Below are 15523 nucleotides of genomic sequence, written 5' to 3'. Positions count from 1 at the left end.
CTATTTTTTAGCCTTATATTGTACAGAATTATAGAGTCCATATTCTTTTCCATCTGGATTTGTTTGTGTGTGTCCATGCTCAATGTCATTTTTTTACTATTTATTCATTTTGTGTAAGACTCTAGCTTGTTCATTTTCTACTTATCTATTTTACTGCTTTTGGACATTTTATGGTTCCTGGACATTTGGGTTGTTTTCAGGTTGGAGTTATTATAGATAATGCTGCTATGAACATTCTTGTACACATATCCTTGTGCATATACGTATGAGTTTCTCCACAACTGTGATTCTCAGGCTTTAGTATGCCTGAAAATAGCTGGGAGCTTGTTAAAATGCAGATTCCTTGTTTTTTCTCCCTCAAGATTCTGATCCAGTAAGTCTAAGGTAGTGCCCATACATTTTCTTTTCCAACAAATAGGCGATAATGAGGTTGTTGATCCCTGGACCGCAGGGGTGGGCAAAATATGGCCCAGGATCAAACCTGGCCTGCCACCTGATTTTGTATGATCCATGAGCTAAGAATGATTTCTACATTTTTGAATGATTGAAAACAATCCAAAGAAGAATAATATTTCATGACACATGAAAGTCATAGAAATTCAAATTTCAGTGTCCATAAATAAAGTTATATTGGTACACAGCCATGCCAACTTCATGTATTGTCTGTGGCTGCTTTAGTGCTCAGTAGGGTTGAGTAGTTGTGATGGAGACCATTTTACCTGTTGGTCTTTTACAGAAAAAGTGTGCTGGTGTCTGATCTGGAATGTATGTTTTTCAGTGCAATCACTGTGTTATACAGGATACACGTGTAACACTTTTACTAGATAATGCTAGTTTTCTAAGGTGGTTGTGCCACTTTACCTTCCCATCAGCAGTGGATGAAAGTTTCTATTGCTCCACGTTCTTACCAATGCTTTTGTTTTGTCAGATTTTAAATTTTAACCCATCTATATTGGTTGTGCAGTTGCATCCCATTGTGTTTTTAATATGAAATTTCCTGATTACTAATAGATGTTAAGCACATTTTCAAGTGTTTATTGGCTATTTGGGTTTCTATTGTAGGAAATGCCTGTTCAAATCTTTTGCCCCTTTGGGGTTATCTGTTCTTTTCTCTATGTATTCTGGATTCAATCCTTTTGTCATTGATATGTGTTGCAAATATCTTCTCTCACTTTGGGGCTTGCCTTTTCTCCTTGTGATGGTGTTTTTGAATGAACAGAAGTTTTAAATTGTAACATAGTCAAACTTATCAAACTATTGTGTGTGCTGTTTGAGAAACCTGTCCCTACCTTGAGATCATGAAGATAATGTCCTGCACTGTCTTTTTTAAAAATAATCACCTTTCATATTTCGGTCTCAGTTTACCTGGGATTGGGTTTTTGTGAAAGGTGTGAGGTAGGGGTCTTATTCCATTTTTGGATATGTAACTAGATCCATCTTTGGATACTTAATTTTTCCAACACCACTTATTGAAAGACTACTCTTTTCCTTCTATTCTTTGTGGCTACTTTTGGCATAAAGCAAACATCTTTTGGCATAAAGCAATATATATGTGGATATGGGTATTTCTGGGCTTTCTGTTCTGTTTTACTGTTCTATTTGTCTATCCTTGTACTAATACCACATATACTTAATTACTATAGTTTTATAGTATTGAAATGTGGTAAAGAAAGTCTCACCATCTTGTTCTTTTCTTCCTCAGCAGTGTTTCAGCTGTTTTTAGCCCTGGAAATTTTTCTCTTTAATTTGTTCACAAAAAGCATAAAGTTGATGGATAGTGAAAAATCACTGCTGACCGGTAGCAGGGTCAATTCATACAACCTCTTTGGAAAGCAATTTGGTAATACTCTGATTTTTGAACCTTTTCCCTACCCCTGCCACCCCAAAAGGACATATGCTTTAACCCACTAATTCCAGTTGTGGAAATCTATCCTAAAGAACAATCCAAAACCAAAATTCAAAATGGGAAATGTTTTTGACTCAACAAACTGACTTGTGTCAGATCTACATGCTGGAGGTATGATGATGAGGAAATCTACCTCTATGTTCCAGAAGTCTTCTTAAGGTAGCTGGCTTTTTAAGTAGGTCATTGCAATCCAATGTGATAAATGTTCAGATAGAAGTATATACAAACTTTATGTGCACAGAAATATTCATCCCAGCTTTAACTTTAATGGGGAAGGGTAAAAACACTCACATGCCAGGCAATGGAGGCACAGATAAGTAAATTATGCACATCCATATGATGGAATATTGTATAGTTATTAAAATAAAGACTGTAGCAACACAAATAGCTGATTTTAATATAATGTTAAGTGAAAAAGAATAGGACACAATGCTATAAAGATAAAATGATCACATCTGGGGTGAAAAAAATAGATTTTCTGGAAAATATAATGAAAGAAATATATCATAATGATAACAGTAGTTATGAATATGGGTGATTTTTTCATTTTTCTATTTTGCAAACCTTTGGTAGTGTGCTTATATAAACTTACAGTAAAAATATAAGTTAATAAGCCACTTCCAATGACCAACTCCTTTTTTTCAGTACCTGCCCTTTATCAGACAATATGCTAAATGCTTTATAGTCCTCAGGGCCCTTACAAGATGGGTGCTTTTAGGTTAATATCTCCTCATGAATTAGAGGAGAAAGAAACTTAAGAGAGGTGAAGGAACTTCCCCTAAGGCCCGCAGTCAGCATGGACACATACCTGTCAGTCTGTGGTCTTCCCCACTGCACAGGCTTTTACTTCTTACAGAATTATGGCATCTTTCAGAGGGAAACCTCTGATGATGGTTGAAGTGCCGTTCTGCCTGGAAGAAAGTAGGCCATTAGCCTCTAGACCCCTGCAGCCTGGCGATTCTGAGCCTCTACCCCATCTCACATTAACTGGCTACGTGATCTCAGACAGCGACCCAGTCCTGCTGAGTCCCAGCTTATTCTCCTGTCAGTGCAATAACAGAGCTCTCATAGGTTGTTGCATTGATTAATGAGAGAATATGTATCCCATGTCCTACAAAAGGGAGGCACTTTTTAATTTATTTCCCTCCACCCAAGGACACAGGAAACTTTAAAAAGCCCCAGCCTTTTCCTGTCACTTGGCCTCTGGTTATTGTCCTGGGTGTAATGGAGTGGAAAACTCTATACATGGCTCCCTCTGACAGTGAATTTCTAATCTCAGAAAACTTAATGGCTTTTGTCAACCTGATTGTCCAGTGAGAGCGGATTAGGAGAATGACTTCCTTGTCACTGCAAAGTTGACTTGCCTCACAGCATTTTCCCCTGGTAGCAGAGGGAGGCATGATCGATACAACACAGACCTAAACACTTACTTGTGGTTTGGGGGCTGAGGACAAAGGTTGGGCGTTCCATTTCAGTGCCTTCAGCCATTTCCAAGTAGATCTAGGCGTGATGTACCTTAAGCGTTTTAGGCTGGTGACCCAGAGTTTTGCAGACTGAGGGACAAACCAGAAATCGAGCAATTGCTTTCTCCTGACCAGTGAAGCAGAGGCTCTGCCGGCTCAGGCTGGATTTGTCTCTTTGGCTCTGGGTTTCCCATCTGGGAAAGGAAGGCCCATTAGTTACTGTCTGCACTATAAGGGAAGGCTGGCCTTGCTTTTTTCTGTATCAGGACTTCCCAGATGCAGTGCGCTGGAGCACAAATGGATGGTTGCTACTAATGGAAATGTTTCTAAATCCCTACCCACGGCCAGCCTGGGGTTTGGGACATTTCTTGTATACCGGGCTTCACTCTACAACAGATGGAACTGAGAAACCCCAGCCAGAATCATAATCCAGAATTTAGATACTTAGGGAAATGCCTGCCTTGTCCAGGGAAGCTCTCTCAATACTGAAGGGCAAAATAAAGCCCTATTCTTTTGAGGCACTTAAAACCATGTCACTTCCTCAGGGATGTCATCTCTGACCCTTTAGACTAGGCAGATCACCTGTATTTTTCCTTTTATGATACTCATTCTGATTAGAAATAAATAAGTCTATGTCAATTAGAATGTAAGCTCTGGAAAGGCACTCATTCACCTGCTTTGTTCATGGCTGATTTGCAATGCTTAGAAAAATTGTTGGCACACAGTAGGTGCTCAATAAATATTTGTTGAAAACATTAATTAATATCTATATAATTACTTATTTATGACCTCACTCCCCTGTTCGAGTAGAACTGTTCCACCCCATAAGAGAAGAAACTGTTTTTGTCTTATTCACCTTGTATTCTTAGCATCCAGAACAGAACTTAGCACACAGTAGGTGCTCAATAAACACTGATGGAATGATAAATACTTAAAATTTTTATGTTAATTAATATGAATTTTAAGTACTAAAACTGCAACATGGTTGTTTTAGAAAAACAGTAAAATAAGACACATCTCCCATAAATATCACCACTCTTATAGTTACTTTAAATATTTTTATGTCTTTCCCTTCAACTTTTTCACTCATGTATTTTACACATAATTTCAATCGGGCTATTTTAAGCACACACACACATCAACTACTGTCCAGGTGGCAGGGAGTTTTGTGAATTTAAGAGCAGGAAGGGAGGCCTGGATGAATAACGTCTTTCTTATTGTTATAATTAATTGTCGGTCTTACAATGGGATTGATAGCATCATGGGAACTGCTAGTGAGAAGCATTTCTCTCTAAAGGTTCACCCTTGGGGTCAAGGCAAATCTGGCTATGGAAAAAATTTGCAGGTTAGAAATAACCCACAGGAAAATGCTTTATTTTTATGCTCACAAATCAGGGAAACTTGCCATGGCTGCTGCTAAACATAAACCTGTTATATACACTGCAGTGGGCTTAGTGGTTCAGGGCTCCTTTCTCAGCCTTTTTATTTGGATCATTATGTGGAAATCAACCCGGTTTCTCTCCTTAAGCTCCTAGTGTTACTGTGCCAATAAGAAACTTGGTAATTATAGAAGCGAGGAAACCACTGCATACTTTAAAAAACAAAACAAATCAAAACCCTGTTATGTTATATTCAAAATATGTTTCTAAGAATTTATAGAGGAAAGGTTCTGTTCCCTGAAAGAAACAGCCTGTGATATAGGAAGCTTCTTAGTTTACAGTGAGGAAAATTCATGTAAATTCCTTATTGATAAATAAGGTAGATGGGAAGTTGAGTGAACAAATATCTATTGCTGGGGGACCACTTATGGGCTTGGATACAGACTCTGTTGCCTGGAGGAAAAGAGGTATATCTTGATCTTGATCTTTTGTCTTTTTTTCTGTTTCTTATCTACAATAGAAAACAGGAGTAAGAGGTGGGTAGAGGGGAGTTATCTGAGATTAATAAAACAGCAGTCTTTCCAGAGATGTTTAGTGGAAAGGCAGAGGAATTGGGTGGCAGTTCTAGCTCTGCTCTCACCTTAGTGTGAGACGCCCCAGCCCACCCCATCACCTCTTTCGGAGCTAAGGATGAGGATGTCCTCACCACCCGCACAGAGTTTGGGGAGGATCAAATAAAACCTTGACTGTAGAAACACTTTAAAGAGCATATAGTCAAAGGTTTTTAAAATGAACAGTAGGTCTCAATATTGCAGGAGGCACCATACCATTGAAAAGCCCTGGTGAGGAATTTCAGCATCCAAGCCCTAGCAGCTAGAGAGGACGCAAGCTGAGAACAGGCTGAGAAACCAGGACTTTTGCACACTGGAGACACTCCTCATGGGCCGGGCTTCCATCATCGATCTCAGGGAATTCAGGATCTGCCAGTGGCTGGTTTCCATGAAAATCACCTTGAAAAAACTCTCAGCTCTCATGAAAAAGGCAAAAAATTGTTTCTTATTTGGGAACTAATGAAAACACCTTTAAAGACAATGATAACAGCTGATATTTATTAAGCCTTTTCTACATTCCAGGCACTGTTAGAGGCCCTTTACATATCTCATTGCATTGAATCCTTACCTCTTAAAATGGGTCTTACATCCCTACATTTTATAGGTAAGAGAATGGGGGCACGGAAAGGTAAAATAATGTATCCATGGCTACGCAGCTAGGAGGTGGTGACAAGAACTAGGGTTCAAACACACCTAATCTGACACTGGGGGCTGTGCTCTTCACCTCTATGTTATTGCACTTAGTTTTAGAAGTGGCCCTGGTCATATAAAGGGCTTAAACAGGGCTGGGAGATAGTCCCAGGTGGAAAATGCCAAACAAAAGCTGAAGCATCACCACCTAGGCGATAGTGGTCAGACTGATCCTAAGCAGAGATCAGGCTTAGCCAAAGTCACATGCAGGGAACAAGTCAGGCTAGGAACACCCAGGCTCAGAATCAGGTTGCTGAGGTCAGAATAACAAGTGTGGGAAGCCTGAAGTGGGGTGGGCAGGGCCGGAGAGAAAGGTGATCTGCTGGGAGGCAACTGACCTGGCTCCTTTTGTGCAGGTGTTTCCCACCTCCTGTGTATCTTGGCTCACTGTTCAACCCCTTTGTATTCACCGAATCTGGACCTCAAAGCATTAAGCAGAGAAGTTTAGAGTGGATTGGAAATGGAGGCAGAGGCAGTCAGCTGGAGCTCAGAGAGTACACATCAAAGTATTTTCTGTGCTGAGTGTCCCCTGTGGGGCCACACAATGCCTGGGCCACTTACAGGGAGATTGAAGGTATGTGCAGAAGAGAGAAATGGTAAGCAAGAAAATGAGAATTAGAAGCAGAAGAAGGCAAGGGTAGAAAAAGACAAAACAGGGGGTGGTGGTGGGAGGTCAGAGACTTGCACTTTGACAATTACTACCCCTTAGTGCTGCCCCCCAGAAAGCTGTGTGGTGGCAGGGATGGTGGAGGGGGACAGGCTGTAGCAGACAACCTGGGCTTCCTTCCCCCAGTTTGTCCACTCTTTTTAATGGGTTTTGAGAACAAAACATCTCTCCCTAGGAAGGAGCTTCAGAATAAGATGCCCACAGTTAGTTATGACACTCAAGCCTCTTGCAGAGGAAATAGATATTTTATGTCACCATGAAACTGCCCAGCCTGCCAAGGCCTGCTGTGGAAATGGTGGCTCTGAGGACAGACAGGAGATGAGCACATCTGACCTGCAGCGGAGGCAAAGGCAGAATCAGAGATCCGTGTTCTCTCCCAGCCAGAGGGGCACCCTGGCCTTTCTGCTGTGCCTGAGTTATCAGGAAGCCACACACAGCAGTTAGGGAGTGTGGATAAAATGAGAGTTCCTGTGGCCAGGATTCTCACTGGCCTTGGTTGACTAGCTCACTGCACACCTGTGGGCAATACATGGCTGTTGACTCTATATAAAGAGCTCCGCCCAGTACTCTGGGCACGACATGGTGGCAGGGCTGTAAGGCTACAGGAGAGCAGAGCAGAGGACAGAGGCCCAAAGGACAGCTGTTTGGGACAGCTGTACAGGCAGAGAAGTCTAGAGGACAGCTGTGCAGACCGACGGGCCCAGAGGCAGAGACCAGCTTGCTGCATGCAGACTCGCTCTGAGTGGGCGGGATTTTGGTGACTGACCTGCCACCTGGAAGTAAAGTTGGGTGTAGCCCTTTTACCCCAGGAATGTTTTGTTGTCAATTTCTTTGGTCACACTGAATCCACAGCAAACTTGCCCAGGGCTGAAACCCATTGGCAAGATGGGGAGGAAAAGGAGGGGACAAATAGGGGTCCCTGGCCTGGTCCAGCCCTGTCCAAAGGAATGAAGCCTGTAAAAGCCTCCCAGGAACAAGTCTTCCCCTGGGGCAGGAAGGTGTAGGTGAGCAGGGACATGTGTCCATGTGCAGCCACCCTGAACCCTCTGATTCACTGGAGTCCCTCACTTTAGCTCCTGCCTAACGTCTACCAGGCCATGTCCACAGACCATTCCCTCACGTGAGAGGTATCCCAGTGTCTGGCCACTAGAGGCAGGAAGACCTCTGTCCAACTGTCACTCTGCCATTTCTAGCTAAGTCATCTTGGATGACTGACCATCTCTGAGCCTCTGTTCCCTCTTCCAGGAGCTGAGGAAAATAGTGCCCATCTAACAGTGCTCTGAGGCTCCAAGAAGGTGAATGCCAGGCACCACTGCAAAGTTCAAAGTATCATGTCTAAAAATATTATTACACAATTGTCCCACCCAGAGCCTTAGTGATAATGTTCAAGAAGCTTCCTTTCAGAGATGCAACTTTGCAGGTCTTTCCCACACATGCCCTGGAGACAGAGACGATAAGGCAGGAGCCGGCCCTCAGGAGCACCCAGAGCACAGGGGAAACAAGACAGGCAAACACCTGATTAGAATCAGTGCCAAAGATGCTATGAGATGAGAGTGTAGCTCTGGAAACTCTAAAGAGAAACAGTGTCCACTTAGGGGATATAGGTTGTCGGCCTATGATCTAGGCCTTGAAGGGTGAGCAGGATCTTATTGGCTAGGCAGTTATTGGGACAGGAAGGACATTTTAGGAAGGAGGAGCCACATGAACAGAAAATCTGGTGGTTGTATATGACCCAGAATATTGGGAACATAATGAATGGTCTGAAGTGCTGGAGAATGTGGTCTATGATGGGGAGTGGCAAGAGGGAGGTGAGAAAGGTGAGCTGGTCTAGACTCAGAAGCAGCTAATGGAACTGATCCCATAGAACATGCTATCCAAGAAGACTTTCTGTGATGGAAATGTTCTATCTTCACACTGTCCAATGTGGTAACCACTGGCCACATGTGGCTGTTGAGCACCTAACATGACTTGTATGATCGAGGGATGAAACTTCTGGTTTTATTTAATTTTAATGTAAATTTAAAGAGCTATAAATGTTCCGTGGCTTCCAAATTGGACAACACAGCCATTGAACTTACGATGATAACTTTGAGTGTGTAGAGGGAACCCTTAAGGCCCTCACCTTAAGTCCTATCCTTAGCCCATGAAATGGGAGCTCCCACACAGGCCACTGTTGTGGTTGTGCAAACGCATGGATGAACTGGGCTGAAATATACCTTGTTTCCTGCCCGCCAAGGTGTGCACCCCGATGTGGCTATGTCTGCTCAGAGGAAAGGGCAGTTTCTTCCAGTTCTTACAAAGGCATCATGTAGGCCAGCAGCAGCTCTGCTTCCACCACTGTCCTCCGTGATCTCTCTGCAAGTAGAGTCAGGCTTCCCTCTGCTCCTGCCTCTGGGAGCTTCTGGGCCAGGTAAGCACACCTGGGAGCCAAGTAAGCTTCTGGGCCAGGTAAGCACATTCTGGGTGTTGACCATCACTCAGAAATGCCCCCACAAGGCACTGACCTTAGAATCAATTGCAGCTTCCTTATATATGTTATTGTTTTCAGTACATAATCTTTATAGATTAATATTAGTGAATCTTGACAAAATACTAGTATCTATGTCAGTTTAAATATGTTCTTTTATAAACTGATGAGAGATTGCTCTGATTTGGAGAAGTAATGAATCAGAGCATTGGTGTTGTATTTTTCTGGATGTATTTCATAGTCTTACAAAATATTAACATTTTTATGGCTTCAAAATAAAAACTAAACAAATCTTAACTTCACTGGGTAGGAAATCAGAAAAAAAACTGGTTGCCTGGGCCCAATGCCAAAGCAAGTGAAACTGGCGTTTCAGGCACCGTCTTCTGAAGCCACCAGTGCCCTCTTTGTTCACAGCTAAGCAGCTGGCCCCAGTGCCTTGTGTCTTGCTGTCTCATGGATATTTCAGTGAAAAGCTTTCAATTCCATTTCCACATCTTTTCTTTTTATAGCTCTTTTGTTCTAGGACTCCACTGAAGGTCCTAGAGCTGTCCTCAGGAATACTCTCCCTCCATCTGCTGTTACCTGTTGGCCTTGAATGAGACAAATGCCCCTCAGCTTTGCCTTTTCTTGTACTTGGTCCTGCAGGTAATTAGATCCTGGGGTACAGAGGGGCCCCCATGGCCCTCCAGACTGGTTCTGATGTATCAGGACCCAGCTTAAGCCACCTTATCTGTTATACCAAGATGGTAACATATTGGAAAGAAAATGAGACAAGTGCTTTGAGCTTTGCTGCTTCCTGGTAAAGCAGTGTGGGGTCCTTGTTAGCATTTGATAGGCTCCACTTGACAGAAGGACATCACTGGTCTTGGTCACTGTCCTGAAATGGGCTCTGCCACTTGGCTAGCCTTCGCCAGTCAAAAGTTTTTTCTGCATACATATCAACAGGCTGGAGAGAACTCTCCACAATGAAAACCTCTTTTTAATACTTAAAAATTAAGTCTCAGGATGTATTTTGGGACAGAGGGGCAATAAATTATGATTTACTATGTGCCAAAAGTTATGCCAATTGTATACCTTATTAAATTCTCACAACACCCTGGAGAAGGTTTTATAATCAACATTTATGGATGAAAAGTGGAGGTGGAGAGAGTAAGTGGCTTGCCTAAGTGAGGGGTTGAGCCAGAATTCAAATCCAGGTTTTTCTGACTACAAAGCTAATAGTGTTTTCTGAGTGTTGCCCCTCCAGAGGGATTGTTTTTTTTCTATAAAGTATCCCAAATCACACAATATAGCTGGCCTTCTCTGTGTGTTACCACTGGGATCTCATAGAACCCCATATTCCCACCATAGTCTGAGACTCTGCAAAGTGCACATACAACTAACCCGGAAAACATACTGTTTGAGCCACACTGGTAGAGAAAACACCCAGAACCCCAAAGCAATAGGCAGCCCATGGCAAATGCTATCTAATTGCCCAGCTCAAGGCTTAGCCTACAACTTCTGCAGGGCGTCACTCTAAAGATAACCCAAAAGGTCTCAGAGCTTCCTGGTTGTTAGAACAACAACTACAGTAGCAGGAATTGAGACCTAAAGACCAGCGGAGTATAAAAGAGGAAGGAAATGGCATGTTAAATGATTTTTTTCCCCCAACTTGCCCGGTTCTTTCTAGATATAGCCCCAGCACTTGCCTAGTTATAGTGGGAAAATTTGATTGATCAAATGCTAAAAGTTTTCTATCAGTTTCAAGTCTTTTCAAATCTCAGCGTGCTTTGAAGTCTGGGGTGCACTGGCATTCCTAGGAGATTCAAGCTTCTAGCTCTGCTAGGCTGATCTGACACAGACGCTCCCTCAGAAGGCCTTTCCCACGCTGCTGGATGAACCGTTCTAGGCCAGCAGTAGGCAACAGGCGTCACTGTCATTCATTCTCTGCCCTTCTGAAGGTTGCTTCTTCATCCCCTCCTTTCCTTGCTGCCCCTTGCTGGCTTCATCACGTTTGCTGCCCCTTTGGTTCTCTCGGTCTCCCTCACCACTTTTCTATTTCAGATCAAAGGACTTCCCCAGTTCCCGACTTCTGGATTTGCTCCCTGGAGGGCAATACAAGGGTAATACCTCCCCACTTCCTTTTCCAGGCACACAGGGTGCCCCTTAGCCCAAGTGACAATCTCTACCACCCACCCCCCAAAAGCTCTGGCGATTTCATTTCCGGCTCACAAGTTGTAGCAGGAGAAGAGGTTTAGTTTGATGTGGTTAACTCAGTCATTATTGTGTCTTCATACTCTCAGCCCCAAACCGCTCCCTGGCTCATCACCCTCACTTTCCACTTCTCTGGATTATCTTTCATCTGTTCGCCACTCAGCCTCACAGCATCCACCGAGGCCAGAGCAGGGGCCAGAAGGGCAGTGCAGTTCCGTCTGGTTACAGGGAACAAGAGAAAGAGAAAGCAAGGGCGCCTGGGACTGCAAAGACTGTTGTTACATGGTTTCCCTTAAGCCCCAGAAATAGAAAGCCAGACTTCCGACATGCAGAGCCCCTGTGCAAACCACCAGACCACACGGCCAGATAAGAAAAATGTTAGATTGTGTCATACTTCCTTCGTCAGCTCCTGTTTCTGAAAATGGCCCTGCATTTTACAGAGCTTCACCATGATCCTAAGGTTTCGAGAAGATGGAAGAGGGAGGACAAAGGGATCAGGCATTTCTCTGTTCTGATATAAATTTATTTTCAACCACAGATTATGAAATATTAGTTCTGACCTAACTTTCTTACTTGCATGTACAAGAGAAAGAAATGAAGTGGACATTCACAGGCAGTGAGAAAGGGGGCTCACTAGCCTTGTCAATTCATGGGTGACCTTTTGTTGAGCACCTACTGCGAACCAAGCACTGTGCTGGTGCTGCACATTCGAAGAGGATGAGACCTTGCAAAATGAGATGGTGGAAAGATTCAGATTCACCTAGATTCCAATTCCTGTGCTCAGAACCATCTTCACTGTGGAAAAAATTTTGCTTTGCTCTCCCAGAGCAGGATCGGCGGGCGCCTGTTTGTCAGCCACTGCAGGAAGAGTGATGGCCGGGGTGTTGACAAGCTCCTAATTGGAAGGTAGGAGGTGCCACCAGGGATCAGCTGTAAAAGATATCTTTGGACCAGGGTGGGCTGCTAATGCTTGGAAGAGACTTGGAGGGGAGGCCTGGGGAAACCATGTCACCCTGGGATGGAGCCTGGCTCAGCAGACAGACGATGCAGGCAGGGGGGCTACTGACAGACAAGCCTTACAGAGAAGCCGCATTTCAGGGGATGGAAGCAACAGCCCAGAGACCAGGGCTTTAGGAGTCAGTGGGCTACTAGGGAGTGGAGCACAAGGAAAGGAGAGCCTGGAGTGGCCACAAAGCCCAGGATCAAAGAGGCAGGTCTGGGAGAGCAGCTGGTAAGGGCTTTGTGGTAAAGACAAGGTAAAGGAGAGACAAAGTCTCCTTTACTCAGCTAATAAAGACCCAACTACTTGTGAGTGGCTTCCACATGTCAATAGCTGTTTCAGGCCTTGAGGAATTCAAAGGAAGAACCAAGTAAGAATTTAACATCTAATTAAGAGGTGATCAAATCTGCACCCTGGAATTATTGCTGGATAAGCCTATCCTGCATGGGTAATGCAATATTGGCACTTGTGCTTATGAGCTCTTTTCTTTTATTACCTCATTTAATCTACACAAAATCCTGCAAAGTGGGTACAGTTGTTCTGTTTTAGAAATGAGGGTGCCAAGGTTCTGAAAGGCTGTGTAGCTTACCTAAGTTAGTCTGGCTAGGAAGTGGCTGAGTCAGGATTCAAATCCAGGTTGTGTGACCCTCCAAACTTTCTGGTACAGCCTGCAGCATCTCGTTACAGGACTAAGGAATACAGTGCTGCACTGGGCAAGAGGGAAAGTAAATACTTACAGGCTGATGGTGCAGGGGAGAGACTCGAAGGGAGGAGTCTGGGACGGAAGGAGAGCTGTGCATGAACAGGGTTAAAGATGGCTTCTTGGAATTGTAGGGTCAGTTGAACCTGGCTTAAAGCAGTGGTTCATGAGTCTTCTCTACTTTCTAAGCCAGAGGATGACGGTCTGGGTTAGGATATGGGCCGTCATATGCTTGCTGCCTGGCACAGCATAGATGACCTCCCTTGAAGACCTCGGGATTCCACACACAGCACATCTCTCTTGAGAACTCACTGCAAGGGCGAAGGCTCTACCCTATCAGATGAGACAGGCCACTGACAGGCCTGGCCCTCTGAATCATGGGTTTGCAACACTCTCAAATAACAGCAACTGGTCTTCAGCAAAAGTGAAAAGGAAACACCCCCCTTGGCCCTAGGCTGTGGCAAGCTTTGCTGTCCACAAGGGCCTGCGGGACATCCTGGCAAAGAGAGGAGGTGGCATAGGCATCAGGCACTAGGGTTCCAGGGCCTCCCGAGAAGGAACAGGTGTGAAGCAGAGCAATTAGCTGAGAAGGCATCAGTGGGGCAGGCAGCCTAGGTCTGATCAGGGAAGCCACCAAGATTACATCATCGGCTGGTGAGTAGGCTTGATTAACTCTCTAATGAACAGAGTATTGCAAGGGAACTTTTTTATTCTTCTTCAAAGAACCAGCAGTCATAATTAAATTTGTCTTTTAAAATGAAACCATTTTGAAAGGGGTACAAGCCTTCAAGCATCCCCCATGGTGTTCTGGGCAGCCTGGCTTCTCTGTCTGAGGGAGGAAAAACGTCTATTCACAGGCCATGACTTAGAGAGGCCCCGTGGTGAGTCAGGCACTCCCTGAGTGAGCTGGGGGGTTGCTAATGGCTCCAGGAACTGCTAATTTACCCATCTAATTTGTTCCTCTACACCAGCCACTAAGGGAGACTATTCAGTTATTTTGATCCAAAAGAGAAGCTGGTGTTTACCATGATCTCCCCAGCAACTCTGTGTGTATGTGTTTGTGAATATGTGTGTGTGTGTGTGTTTGCACAATGACCTTATGCAATGAAGAGGTGGGGGCACTGCCCTTGCTAGCATTTTCAAACACACTCCAATTCTGAATTGAGGGCAAGGGATCATAATGGAGTACCTTAGAGAGGTCTTGGCCTCCAAGGAGGATATAACTTGAAGGGTGTGTCTTTAAAACACAGGTGCACAGGGCAAGTGGCCACACAGTCCTACCACCCTGGGGACCAGTGAAGGGGGGCAGACATTTGAAAGTACTGTGCTAGCGTTTTACATATCATATCTTGTCAACTTCTCACAACTACTCTTTGTAGAAGGGGGTATTACACTTTCGTGGTTCCAGGCCCTTGCCCCAGTGTTTCTGCTTAGAGAAAGCCTGCACTGCCTTAGATCCCACCTGAAAAATTCAGTCTCCCTAAGATCTTTCCTGACTTTATCAGTGAAGTTGATCATGCTCTCCTTGTGCTCCCAGAAAGTTATAGACCCTGGGAAGATGGTAGCCTCAATTTGCTCATCTGTAACATAGTGTTAACCATAGCTCACTGTGAGGAGTGAATGAAATAAACCATGGAAGTGTTTTGACAGTGGCTGGCACTTAGCCCTTGTTAGTCATCATTGTTATTGTTAATAATAGTAATAATACCACTTATAATTGCTCGCAACTAGTTGCAAGTCCCTTGAGTGTAGGGGGGGACTTTGTTCCTTGTTTTATATCCAGAGTCTACAAGTGTTTGGCACATGGTGGCCACTTGTTCTCTAGCTGAGGAATGAATGAATAAGAGGGAGGCATTTGCCACCTCTTCACTTCTGTGAGCTCCTGAGGATAGGCCTTTGCCTGACCCATTTCTGTATCTCTAACATCACCACTTTGTCTGGTGCAACCTAAGTCTTCAGTGACTATGTTGAGCAAATGAACAGGACAGTGAGACCTTGCTACCGGCCAGTGCCTGGCTCAGAGAGTCTGGCTGCATGCCCACCTCCAAGCTCTCATTAGGCTGGTGGTTGGCTCCTGTTCCATGAAATCAGGCCGTGGGCCCGTGATAGGTGGTGGGCTCCTCAATGTGGGAGCTGTGTCTTACTTTTAAATCCTTCATGTCCAGCGCAGCCTCTGGCACACAGAAAATACTCAAATGGCTGCCCGTGGGCTCTTACATCCAACTGGACTAAGGGGAGAGCAGGGCCCAAAATGGATTCATCATCTCTCCCCTATCACCACCCAGACTTGTCCTTCTCCAGAAGTTCCCCCTTTCTGTTTATGAAAGACCCATTTTCATAGTTAAAAAGGTCCAAAACTTCTTGGGAGTATTGTACCCTCATGGAAAAGAGCAGGCTTTGTGGTCAGACTTCTCTGGGCTTGAATACTGGCTTTTGCAACTACTGCC

The 15523-nt window shown here is 44.3% G+C and overlaps 1 protein-coding gene and 1 long non-coding RNA gene across 2 annotated transcripts in view; one reads left to right on the top strand and one right to left on the bottom strand.

Moving 5' to 3' along the window:
- LOC140844422 (uncharacterized) overlaps positions 1-13723 on the bottom strand; it is a 35807-nt gene extending 22084 nt beyond the window's left edge. The window contains exons 1-2 of the long non-coding RNA XR_012122675.1: positions 13114-13723; positions 2715-2817 (exon numbers count right to left, since the gene is read on the bottom strand). This is a non-coding gene — a long non-coding RNA (uncharacterized lncRNA). The remainder of the gene's footprint in view (positions 1-2714; positions 2818-13113) is intronic.
- Positions 12160-15523, top strand: part of LMO2 (LIM domain only 2) — a 29760-nt gene continuing 26396 nt past the window's right edge. The window contains exon 1 of the mRNA XM_037019745.2: positions 12160-12282. The gene's annotated coding sequence lies outside the window, so the exon portion shown is untranslated. The remainder of the gene's footprint in view (positions 12283-15523) is intronic.

This window comes from Manis javanica, chromosome 11 (assembly GCF_040802235.1).
Source record: "Manis javanica isolate MJ-LG chromosome 11, MJ_LKY, whole genome shotgun sequence".
NCBI lineage: Eukaryota > Metazoa > Chordata > Mammalia > Pholidota > Manidae > Manis > Manis javanica.
The sequence above is the reverse complement of the archived record's forward strand: the minus strand, read 5'-3'. Positions and strand labels throughout refer to the sequence as shown.